Genomic DNA, 13,781 nt, shown 5'->3' with positions numbered 1-13,781 from the left:
TTTTTTTTTTTTTTTTTTTTTTTTGCGTTACAAGCTAACTCCAGGTGATAGACTCTCTAATGCTATAATTGTTTGAGCACCCTTCCACCAGAAATGAGCCTCTCCCTTTAACATATAAGTTTCGTAATGGTCCTGATATTCTAGCGGACAATTCATGAAAAAGATGGTTGTTTCCATAGGCGTAGGCTCGAGCTAGGTTTCCACTGCGAGGGGATCTATTTTACCATTGTTAAAGGAAGGCGGGTTATGCCTTTGGAAGTCTTTCAGATAACGAGACTCCACAGTTATGGTCCCTGAGTCTCTGATCCCTTGCAATATTGTCTGTTGTGTTGTTGTCTGTTGCATTATTGTCTGTTGTATTGCTTGTTGCATTGTCGTCTGGTTAGCCACCAGTGTCTACATCATTTGAGTCTGATTTTCCATAGAGGTTAACATAAATGTCTGTAGTACATCCGTAGTGAGATTAGTTGTTGGCTGGCTAACTGGAACCTCTATATTATTGGTGGGCACCGATGAGCAGTAGAGTCTGCGTCAGGCAAGTCTTGAGTCATCGTTCTCCTCCGACTAATTCCTGATCTTGGTGCCCATGGTATTGGACTCTCGTACCATTAGGGCATTTCACCAACCTCCTTTTGAGGTTTAGGTTCAGGTTGTTCCACCTCAGGTGATGGAACATCAGTGTCCTGAGCGACTCTTCTTCTTCCCCTTCTTGGTCCAGACCCAAGATAGGGTCCACGTCACTTTGGTGCCATTAGCTACCACAATAGAAAATTTGCGGTTACAACAACTTAGCTCTTGACTTCATAATTCAAATCCATGAGGTTTTCTAGTTGTGAGTGACACGTGATTGATGGTCGTGTCACAGAGGATATGACTCTCTAACTTAAGTGTCTATAAGACCAATGTCGTGTTGCTCTGACACCAAATTTATCACATCCCAAAATTTAACCTCAAGTCGTGACTTACAATGACTATGACGTGTAGTGTGTATGTAAGAAATTCAAGGAAAACATCATTCCAAAAAATCAATCATTTATTTTAGAAGAAGAGTGTTACAATACAAAGAGACCATAGGTGACTAGTTTAGACAATGGAAGAAAACATGAAGGACAAAATGTACTAATAGATAAGACCGGACGGACACCCCGAAACATGCTTTCCTTTGTGACAATCCACATCCCTCGACGCGCCCTCACTTGACCCAACGTCTCACGTACCTAAAAAAGGAAGATATAACAAGGATGAGTATAAATATTATACTCAGTAAGCCACCTACTTGTAGGTTCTTATCGCACCTTAATCTTAAGAAATTTCCACGGGCTTTACTTTGGCTCTAGGACGTCTAGTTTTAATCTTAGCTCCTTGGGGCTTCTTTGGTTCTTTGTCCTTTCATTTAAACCTTAAAAGTTCCCTTATTCAACCTATGTATGATTGATGCCCTACAAGTAGCTACCTCGGCATAGCTCTGAGACTATATGGTATCTTACCTAGGAAGTGAGTTGCAACCCCCTAGGCCCATGATAGTCCCCCTGGTCGGGGAGAGTTACTCCACTTAACCCATGTAGCTAAATGGTCTATACGACGTGGGCACACGTTTAACCCATCCAGCTAAATCGGATTCTGATCAGGAACCCCCTGGTCCCCCACGAAGCTAACACCAATCACATATAAGCAGCCTAAGAGTACTCTAAAGGTGGTTCGTATGCCATGGTGGTTTAAACATATACATAAATATAGCGGAAGCTTAAAACAGAATTGCAATGCTCAGATAATTCTCATAATACTTACATAATACATCCATACTCTTAACAATCAAATTATTTACAATCAATTGTGGAAAGCTACCACCTAAGGTAAATAAACTCGCATGTATGCATAACCAAGCGACTCCTACAAGTATTTCTAGCTAAAGTACCGTGTGGCGACTTACTTGGATGACGCGTGCCCTTACAATAGCGTTTCAACACAAATTGCGTGTCCAAAATATACTGATTTTTTCCAATTAGATCATATTTCATATTAAAGTAGGGTTAGAATTGGAATCAGAAATAAAATAGAGAAAACAAGAGTCGAATGGGACGAAAACGAGCTTACACGCGCTAGCCACGCATCGGGACAAACTCACTCATAGGTTCCACGCACGAGTGTCACGTGTGCGCGTTTTTTCTACAGTCGTGGGTCGTCTGTTCGTTTCGTCGCGCGAGTATCGGGTCGGCTGAGGACGCGGGTCGGGTTAACGCTACTGCGGACGCGTGTTGCTGGAAGGCTGGAACTGCATCGCTCCAGGTGGCGTACGACGCATGTTTTGTGGTTATCGGCACACGGGAGACCTCTCGTCGGTTGACACGTGGCACGTCGTCGCCTTCTCTCTCCTCCTAACAGAAAAGTGGGTTTCCCATTACTTTTCACGCGTTCTCATTATTTTTTATCTCCCGATTTCTAGTCCAAACTGAAATGATTTCTTCATCAAACTTTTAGATCATACTATAAACTATGTGCTAGTATTTTTTTTTTTTTTGCTTAACCATACAACATGTTATGAGCGTCGGAAGGAGGTCCGTTAGCATCCTTACCGTTCTTGGAAAGATTCTCATATCTCAATGTTCTGTTTTATTTTCTTCACAAAATCAGCAGCGGATCTTCCCTAGATGAAGATAGAAAACTTTAGCACTCTATTCCCAAACGAAGATCTCAAATGTGAAGAGGAATGTTCGAGATCTTACCTTGCAGATTTCTCTCGAATCTTGACGGGAGATGGAACCTCAACAACACGAGTCCTCCTTCTCTTCAAGAAGAAGCTCCAGCGTGTAAGTCTTGGTTGAGAATGAACTTCAATGATGGTTCTCCGACGAGAAGTCTTGGCAGTTTAATTTTCCCTCTCAACTTTCTTTCTTCTCACACTTTTTTCTTTTCGAGGTGTTCTGTGGAAAATCCCCAAGACCCCTATAATGGGCTGAGGGGCAAAATGTCCCTTTTGCCCCCTCTAAATTTAACCGACTTTTTTTTTTTAGCGTTACATTATTACACATATTTCTTGCGGCATTCTTGGACCATACTGTTGATCAAACCACCAAGAAACAACACCTAAAAGGGTCTTTCAAGTACAACAAGACTCAACACCAAATTTACACATAATAGAGTCTATGGTCATACCACAAAGCCCCAAAAGGTAATGATCATATCCATTTGCCATGGACAACCCCCTACCCTCCAAGCCAACTCGTATAAAAAAAAGGCCAATCCCCTAACTAAACCATATTCCTCCACCCTCCCCATCTGTCATGCCGCATAAACCCATAGTCTCCCCCACATAAACCAAAGACTACCAACCCCTCACCTTACTTTCCACCAATCTCCAAAACCCCATCTACTATACCACTTCTTATCCCCAACCCGCAAGTTGTGACAATATCACTAGAAAAACATGTCATCGTCATAAATAACCAAAAAGCCTTTCTCGTCCTAGGAACAAAATTCTCCATTGTTAGCATTGACTAAGAATCAGACGATGAATATGCATCCAGCCCTTTACCCCTCTCTACTGCCCACCATCCTCCGCCGCGGATAAGGGCAACATCTCTCACCCATTGTTAGAGATCACACTTGCGGATATAGAGCTTGACACTCTTTATCAGGAAAAGCAGGATGAAACAGAGGTAGAAGAGGCCACCCCGATATCAGCAACACTCACACCAACAAGAGCCATCCAAATCTTGGCACCCTAGCTAAAAGAACACCACATGTGCATCATGGCTATTCCATCTGGGAAAAAGAAGTCCACTGCGGCCAAGAAATCGAGTAAATTGACTAGAGAGATTATTGGCCTGCTTTCAAATATCAATTATGAGAAATTGAGCAAGTCACAATTGGAAGGTCAATACCTCTTATGATTATTATCTCTTGGAATGTTAAGGGCATGGGAGGCGGCAAAAGAGAGCCTTAATCAAGTCCTTCCTCCTCAAATACAATCCCACTATGGTTATTCTTCAAGAAACAAAATTGAATTGTATTGAAATCCTTTTAGAGTGGCAAACATATTGGTATGTCAGTTTTTGATGCCTTAGGTACACTAGGGGGGGATCTTAATCAGGCGGAATGACCCACCTTTGACCATTTTACAAGTCACCAAAGGCTTATGCACCTTAACCACACATATCATACTTGTTGATAATTACAGATTTTGGATTACAAGAATCATTGACCCCTGTAGATATCAAGAAAGACATTTATTTTGGTAGGAATTATAGAACCTATCATGCTTATGTAAGAGAATTGGTTTTTGGCGGGCGATTTCAATACGTCTCAATGGGCACATGAAAAATCCACTAGAAAAGCCACCAAAATCATGAGACACTTCAACAATTTCATAATAGAAGCCGAACTCATTAACCTTCCCCTCAGTAATGGACTCTATACATGGTCAAACAACAAATCTCCACCCACCTTGACACTCATTATCCCATTCTACTTTCGATGAGTTGCTGTAAATGAGGCCCAACACCTTTTCGATTTTAAAATATGTGGTTGAACCATTCTGAATTTTTGCCAATGGTAGAATGCTGGTGGAAGAATACGCCCCTCTGTGGATGGTCGGGCCATGGTTTATGTTAGGATCGCTCAACAACGCACACACTCAATCAAGATGAATACAAAGAATAGGAGAGAAAATTTGAGGAATATTGGCTAAATATTTTATTGATGACTTCATGTATGTACAACAAGAGAGAATACATAGGAGGAAGAAAGTACATTTTGAGAGCACGTGTATATATATAGTTTCAATTTACTAAATATAGCTTTCAAAGATTTAAACCTACCAAATATAATCTACCAAATATATCTCTATCAAATGTTTACCAAATATCTACCATGTATTTCTATCAAATCTTCACCAAATATCTTTTAAATATATCTCTACTAGATCTAGGCATTAGGTTCCATATCCTAACAATCTCCTACTTGGAAACTGATCCAGTCAACCCCAACCATCTACCAATTGGAGACTGATCCAATCAACCCCACCAATCTCCCACTTGGAGACTGGTCTAGTCAACCAAGAATTTCATTCTCAATTTGTACCATACCACTTGAGGCTTTGCACAACCTCAATGTTCCAACATCAACACAAAATGTTTGCTGGATTCTTTGCACCCTCCATCTTCCACTAACCTCCAAGTGAAATGGTATCGCCTTGTGTGTTTTGTCTTTGAATGATAAACTGGGTTTCTCACTAACTACATGACACTTTAACTATCTACCTGAAGAATCTTCTCGTGCTACTTCTTGCCTAATTCTTCTAGTTAGTCTGTCATCCATATCATCTTCTTTCCAACTTCAGCTATTGCCACGTACTCAGCCTCAACAAATAAAAGAGCAACGCATTTATGAAGCCTAGACATCCCATCATCTATAGTTTGCTCCCACTTAGTTGTATCCTCCAACTGTAGGGCCTCATCAAAAGGCTTTCGTTCCCCTTCATGAGTCACCAACCGATAATGTAAAGAAGTTACATACCTATCTAGTGCTCCGATGGCTCTAGATTATCTTTTCAACACCTGCATAGGTGTCACTTGCTCTACTTCTGGTTCTTCAACAATAGTCTCAGGAGTTTCTTGAGTATCAGCTACAACATCACTAGGTGAATCATCCAGCAACTCAACCTCAACTCCCACTTGCTTCGTTGTCCTGGAACCTTTCTTCAATTCTCTGACAGCCTTTGTGAAGCTAACTCGTTTCTATTTACTCATAACGCATTTCTCACAATGACTCATATTAACAGATTTCAAACCTTCCAAAACTCTTTACGCAGCCAACATCTTCATTTCTTTAATACTCATATGTCTAAGTCTATTGTGCCATAGACTTGAACTGGACGTACTCTCAACAACAGCAGCTATGTTCATAAACCCTACAGTGGTGTATAAGGTTCCAGATTTTGTGCCACGTGCTATTACCATAGCACCCTTCGCACCCTTCACAATCTTCCACGAACTCTTCCCAAACTTTGTTGCATAACCTGTGCTACCCAACTGTTCAAAAGAGATTAGGTTCTTCTTGAGACTAGGAATATATCTGACACCCTTTAATGTCTACTGATTTCCTGCCAGAGTTTTATGCACACATCCCCTTTTCCTTCAATCTCCAAATCTTTATTGTTGGCAAGATACATCTTCTCAAAACTTCCAGACTTCAAATTTCGAAACAACTCTTTATTTTGAGATGAATGAAAATGGAGATTTTTCTCGGTTTCTTGATTTTGATCGCCCATCGTTTGGGTCCTTTGATTTACTTCTTCTCCTTCGATCAACACTGAGAGCATTGCCTGATGAATCTCTGATTTTCCATTTGCGAATACTTTTGTTGAAAACTACATCTCGAATTTCATCAAATTTTAGTTTATCAGATCCTCGCGAACTTCTGATTGCAGCAACAACAGTATCCCACGACTCGAGTAAAGATGACATCAAAATCAATGCTTCAATTGCATCCTCGAAATTAATTTCCACCGAACTTAGTTGACTTGCAATCATATTGAATTCATATATATGACCAGCAATAGATCCACCTTCAGATACTTGTAGATTGAACAGCCTCCGCATCAAATACACCTTGTTCATAGTCGATGGTTTCTCGTACATATTCGACAGCACCTTCAACAGATTTAACGTTGCCTTCTCCTAGATGATATTGAACACCACGTTTCTAGACAGCGTCAATTGCATCAACCCTAAGGTCTGACGATCCTTGAGCTTCTGCTACTCCGTTGTCATAGTATCCGGCTTCACCCCCAACAAGAGTTTGTGAAGGACTTTCTGGTATATATAATCTTAAATCTACATCTTCCAAAAACTAAAATTGGAACCATCAAACTTTTCAATTCTCATCTTTGAAATTTCCATCTTCACAAATCGTAGTAAATTTCGCATCGCTCTGATACTAGTTATTAAGATCGCTCAACAATGCACACACTTGATCAAGATGAATACAAAGAATAGGAGAGAGAAAATTCAAGGAGGAATATTGGCTAAAGGTTTTATTGATGACTTCAGGTATTACAAGAGGAGAGAATACAGAAAAAATGAAGAAAGTACATCTTTAGAGCACTGCCCATTATATATATGGTTTCAATTTACTAAATATAGCTTTCAAAGATTTAAATAATCTACCAAATAGTTCTATCAAATCTTTACCAAATATCTATCATATATATATATCTCTATCAAATCTTTACGAAATATCTTCCAAATATATTTCTACCCGATCTAGGCATTAGACTCTATATCCCAACATTTTCATCAACTTAAAAGACTAAAAGAAGTTCTAGAGATGGAGAAAATTGGCTCCATCACACTACTTCGACACACACACAAAAAAACTCATTAAAGCAGAACTTATTTCGTTGGTAGTAAACGATGAGCAATCTTGGAGACAAAATGTAAAAAACGATGATTAGAGGAAGGTGACATAAACTACAAATTTTTCCATCATATCATGGCTAAAAAGAAACGAAAGAGTACCATCATGGAAATTCTATTCACATAAGGCAGAAGTTTAGTAAACGAAGAAGAAACTGTATCAAAATTTGTGTCTTTTTACACGTCCTTATACACAAAGGAGAATGCCCTCTACGAATTTTCCCACGATCTTAACTGGAGTCCTATTGATTAACAGCAAGCTGCCTCCCTCGAGGTCGTTTTCACTAAAGAAGAAGTGGAAAAGGCGATTCAGCACCTTGGCTCCGAAAAAATTCCAGCTAAGATAGAGGTAGTGTTGAAGTGGCCAAGGCTGATCACAGTCACTAAAGTAAGAAGTTTTCTGGGACTAGCTGAATATTACAGAAAGTTTACCTGATTCGAGGACAGGTAGGATCTTGCACCCGATTTAAAGTGCTTGGTCGTCTTCCATGACTTCTCCAAAATATCTTTGGCGCTAACTTAGTTAACCAAGAAGGGCAAGCCCTTTGTGTGGACATCAACTTATGAAAAAAGTTTTCAGAAACTCAAGGAGAGGTTGGTGACAACAACAGTTCTCACAGTTCAGATGGATCAGGGAATCTAGTGGTGTACAGCGACGCATCAGGAAAAGGTCTAGGGTGTGTGCTCATGCAGAAGGGTAAGGTGATAGCTTACACTTCTAGACAACTGAAGGAATATGAACGAAACTATCCCATTCATGACCTCGAGTTAGCAGCAGTGGTGTTTGGACTAAAAACATTGTGTCATTATTTGTATGGAGAGAAAATCCAAATTCACTGATCACAAGAGCCTCAAGTACCTATTTATGCAGAAGGAGCTTAATATGAGACAAAGGAGATGGTTGGAACTAGTAAAGGATTATGACATCGAGATCCTATACCATCCAGGTAAAACCAATGTGTAGCGAACGCATTGAGCAGAAAGGTTGTTCATACTTCCGCGATGATCACCAAGTAGGAAATAATACAGGATGAGATGAAGAGGGTTGGAATCGATGTTGTAATTAGAGATGGTACTACTCAGATAACACAGATGACCATGCAACCCACCCTGCGAAAACGAGTTATTGACGCCTAGAAGTCTAGTGAACTCCTTCGGAAAGTGTGGAGTCAGACAAAGACAGAAAGACTAGTGGGGTACTCTATCTCCTCAGAAGGAGGCCTATTGTGGAAAAATCGCCTATGTGTTCCCCGTAATGAGAAAATCCTGAAGAATATTATGACAGAAGCCCATGATACTTCTTACACGTTCCACCCTAGAAGTACAAAGATGTATCAGGATCTTAAAAGGTGTTATTGGTGGCCAGGGATGAAGAAGGACATAGCAGATTTTATAAGCTGATGCTTGACCTGTCAGCAGGTGAAGGCCGCGAGACAGCGCCTAGCAGGAATGCTATATCCCTTGAAGGTCTTTCAGTGGAAATGGGAAGCAGTTTGTATGAATTTTATCTTGGGTTTGCCTAAGACCAAGCAGAGTTTCAACATAATTTGGGTAGTTGTAGACAAACTTACCAAGACGGCTCACTTCATCTTAGACAAATCCACATATCATGTGGATCGGTGGGCTTAGCTGTATATCAGAGAGATAGTATGCCTGCATGGTGTACCAGTGTCCATAGTATCAGATCGAGACACCAGGTTCACCTCTCAGTTTTGGAAAAGCCTAAAAAAAGCATTGAGAACTCAACTAAGGTTTAGTACAACATTTCATCCTCAGATGGATGGACAGACGGAAAGACTGAACCAAATCTTAGAAGATTATGTTGCGAGCATGTTATGGATTTGTTGGGTGCTGGGACGAACAATTACCTCTGATAGAATTTGCTTACAATAACAGTTATCAAGCGACCATCTAGATGGCCCCTTTTGAGGCACTGTATGGGTGTAGGTGTCGAACATCGGTATTTTAGGAAGAAGTAGGCACGCAGCAACTATTGGGACCAGAGTTGGTTCAGGTCACCAACGCAACGGTGTAGAAAATTAAGCAAAGAATTCTCACCGCACAGAGCCGACAGAAGAGCTATGCATATTTGTGCAGAAGAGTCCTCGAGTTCGAGGTGCGTGACCATGTGTTCCTAAAGGTAACCCCTATGAGGGGGGCTGATGAGGTTTGAAAAGAATGGAAAGTTAAGCCCAAGGTTTATAAGTCCTTTCGAGATTTTAAAGAGAGTTGGGGTCGTGGCTTATAGGATTGCTCTACCACCAAACCTCGCCGCCATTCACAATGTGTTTCACGTGTCTATGCTGTGAAAATACACCCCAGACCCTACTCATGTGATTAAACATGAAGTGCTTCCCCTTCGGGAAGGTCTGTCCTACGAGAAAAGACCTATTAGAATTTTGGCTCGAGACACTAGGTGATTTCACAACAAAGTTATTCCCTTGGTGAAGGTCGCTTGGGGTAACCATCAAGACGAGGAGGCGACTGGGGAACAAGAAGATGATGTAAGGAGACCCTATCTTGAACTCTTCCAAAAGATACCAACTTTCGGGGACGAAAGTTTCTGAGGAGGAGAGAGAGGCAAAAGGGGCATTTTGCCCCTCAACCCATTACAGGGGTCTTGGGGATTTTCCACATAGCACCTGCAAAAGAGAAAAGTGTGAGAAAAAAAAGTTGAGAGAAAAACTTGATCGAAAAAAGTAAACCGCCGGACTTCTCGTTAAAGAACCATTATCGAAGTTCATTCTTGACCAAGACTTACACGTTGGAGCTTCTTCTTGAAGAGAAGGAGGACTTGTGTTGTTGAGGTTCCATCTTCCGTCAAGATTCGAGAGAAATCCACAAGGTAAGATCTCAAACATTCCTCTTCAGATCTGAGATCTTTGTTTGGGAATAGAGTGCTAAAGTTTGCCATCTTTACCTAGGGAAGATCCGCCGCTGATTTCGTGAAGAAAGTCGGACGGAACGTTGTGATCTGAGAATCTTTCCAAAAAACGGTAAGGATGCTAACGGACCTCCTTCTAACATTCATAACTTGTTGTATGGTGAAGCAAAAAAATAATAATAATAATAATACTAAACACATAGTTTGTAGTACGATCTAAAACTTTGATGAAAAAAATCATTTCAGTTTGGACTAGAAATCGGGAGATAAAAAGTGAGAAGAACGCTTGAAAACTAATCAAAAATCCACTTTTCTGTTAGGAGGAGATAGAAGGCGATGACGTGCCACGTACCGGCGAGAGGTCTCCGGTGCACTGATAACCACCAGACACGTGTCAAACGCTGCCTAAAGTGACGGTTCCAGCCTTCTAGCGACACGCGCCCGCGGCAATGTCAACCCGACCCGCATCCTCAGCCGACCCGATACCCGTGCGACGAAATGAATCGCAACGACTTGCAATCCACCCAACCACTGCACCCGAATCGAATCGACGACCCAAGACTGCAGAAAAATGCGCGCGTGACGCTCGCACGTGGAATCTACGAGTGAGCTTGTCCCAACGCGTGTAAGCTCATTCTCGTCCTGTTCGACTCCTATTTTCCCTATTTTCCTTTCGATTCCAATTCTAACTCTACTTTTATGTGAAATAGGATCTAATTTGGGAAAATTAGTATTTTTTGGACACGTTATTTGTGTTAAAATGCTAACGTAAGGGCATGTGTCATCCAAGTAAGTCGCCACACGGAACTTTAGGAAGAAATACTTGTAGGTGTCACTTGGTTATGTATGCATGCTAGTTTAATTACCTTAGGTGGTAGCTTTCCACGATTGATTGTCGATAATTTGATTGTTAAGAATATGGATGTATTATGTCAAGTATTATGAGAATTACCTGAGTATTGCAATTCTGTTTTAAGCTTCTGCTATATTTATGTGTATGTTTAATTCATATTGAAAGGAGATGGGAACTTGTGAACTCTCCGCTCCAGAAGCTTGATGGATGCTATTGCCCTGTTGAGCATGTTTGTTTATTTTTGCATGAATTATATATGATGATGCTAGATATAACTGTTAGCACGCTCAGTTAGCTTTCATGAACAATGTAACGATAAGTCTAGGGTTCTGTGGTTAGAGTGATAAGTCACAAAGTATAGACCTAACCCTCTCCCTGGGAACCTAACAAACCACCACGGCATATGAACCACCTTTAGAGTACCCATAGGCTGTTTGTATGTGATTGGTGTCAACTTCGTGGGGGACCAGGGGGTTCTTGATCAGAATCCGACTGCTTTTAGTTGTTTTAGCATGAAAAACGTGTGCCCATGTCGTATAGACCATTTAGCTGGATGGGTTAAGGGGGGTAGCTCTCCCCGACCAGGGGGACTGTCATGGGCCTAGGGAGTTGCAGCTCACTTCCTAGGTAAGATATCAAATAGTCTTAGAGCCATGCCGAGATAGCTACTCGTAGGGCACCAATCATACATAGGTTGGTATAAGGGAACTCTTAGGGTTTGAATGAAAGGACAAAAACCAAAGAAGCCCCAAGGAGCTAGACCAAAACTAGACGTCCTAGAGCCAACGTAAAGCCTGTGAAAATTTGTTAAGATTAAGGCGTGATAAGAACCTAAGTAGGTGGCTTACTGAGTATAATTTTTATACTCATCCTTGTTATATCTTCCTTTTTCAGGTACATGAGGTGTTGGGTCAAGAGAGGGCGCATTGAGGGATGTGGATTGTCACAGAGGAAAGCATGTCTCGGGGCGTCAGTCCGGTCTTACCTATTAGTACATTTTGTCTTTCATGTTTTCTTCCATGGTCTAAAACTAGTCACCCATGGTCTTTTTGTATTGTAACGCTCTTCTTATGAAATAAATTATTGATTTTTGGAATGATGTTTTCCTTGAATTTCTTGCATACACACTACACGTCATAGTCATTGTAAGTCACGACTTGAGGTTAAATTTTGGGTCGTGACAAATAAACTCGATATCCTCTGATGTACAAAATCTTTTTTATGCTTGTTCGATGCCCTGGTAGCCAGACATAACATCAACAGACATAACATCAACAAACGGTTCTCCATTAAAGCAAGGGTCTATATTGACCACAAGGAGAATCTTGGAAGATGATGGTATTCAGACTTCTGCTGGTATGAAACCCCATGTGTTTTTCTTAATACAAATGGTGGCTTCCATGAGATCCACTCTCGATGTGGTTTTTTTTTAGCAATCTCAACAAAACCTCCGCACGCATTTCTTATGTGTTTCAAAGTTTCAATGTCCCAACGATTGAGGGGCAAATTTTTATTTTTATTTTTTTATTTAAATCCAACCTCCATGCGAGGGAAACATGAGGCCATTCAGGTGCTTTTCATTAGACATCGTTCTATTTTCACAACACAGTTTCCAACTTTTTTTTCTGCTTTTTTTTAATGAGACTTGCTTCTTTGACGTGCAACGGAGAATCGCCTTATTTGCTTTGTAGGAGTTTCGTTGGCAAAAGCCATTGAGCATAGATTGGATGTTCCTAGTTATCATAAACCAATCATCATAAAAATGTTTCTGAGTGGCAATCACCATCGTATCCCATACAATATGAATAAGGGAGTGGGGAAACTCATTGTTGATCGTCTTTGCCTTTTTGTTTAGAATCGAAAGGTATTGTTTAGAATCGAAAGGTATGTTTCTACCTCTATCTTTTTATTTTCTAGCATTTACAACGACTTTTTAATTTTAGGCAAGGAGTGTTGGTAGATGAATATGTCTGTGGACTTGTCTCCTAATATGAGATCTTGAGTTTAGTTGATGATATGGTATTTTAATGGACAACAAGAAATAATTTCCAATAACATTGTAAAAAGCTATTCAACATTTTCGTTATTTCCCTATTGAGATAAACAGTTTGTTAAGACCCAAATTTCATGAAACAATGAGATTTCAGCCACAGAATCCTTCTTGTTTGTGAGTTTTTTATCCAAATGGTTTGTGTTGGAAAACATTTCTCCTTGAAGAATTTAGGGTTTAATTGAGCCAATAGCAGTGCTTGATGAGATGTTTTCAGCCATGGAAAAGAGCCCTAGTTCAATGATAGGAAAAAAGATCCTTGTTCCCTGTATCTATCATCTAACTCAATTGTATAGGTCTTCCTATTAATAACAGTTTTGCATCTATGAAGTATTCGGTGTGGTGCCAGAAAGTAATTGATGTGCTGCCATGGGTTAAAGGTTACTGTCAAATGGGTTCACAATTCTTGTTAGTTGATGGGAAAAGTTACTGTCCAAATGAATTCAAAATCCTTGCTAGTTGATGCAAAATCCTTATAGTTGAATGTACAATTAGGCAAAAACAGCAACTCAGTTGCTCTTTGAAAACCGAGGAAATCTTAGGCTTCTTTTCGGTGTCTGTTTGGGGGGGGGGGGGGGG

Source organism: Cucurbita moschata, unplaced genomic scaffold (genome assembly GCF_002738365.1).
Source record: "Cucurbita moschata cultivar Rifu unplaced genomic scaffold, Cmos_1.0 Cmo_Scf00106, whole genome shotgun sequence".
Taxonomy (NCBI): Eukaryota; Viridiplantae; Streptophyta; class Magnoliopsida; order Cucurbitales; family Cucurbitaceae; genus Cucurbita; species Cucurbita moschata.
The sequence above is the reverse complement of the archived record's forward strand: the minus strand, read 5'-3'. Positions refer to the sequence as shown.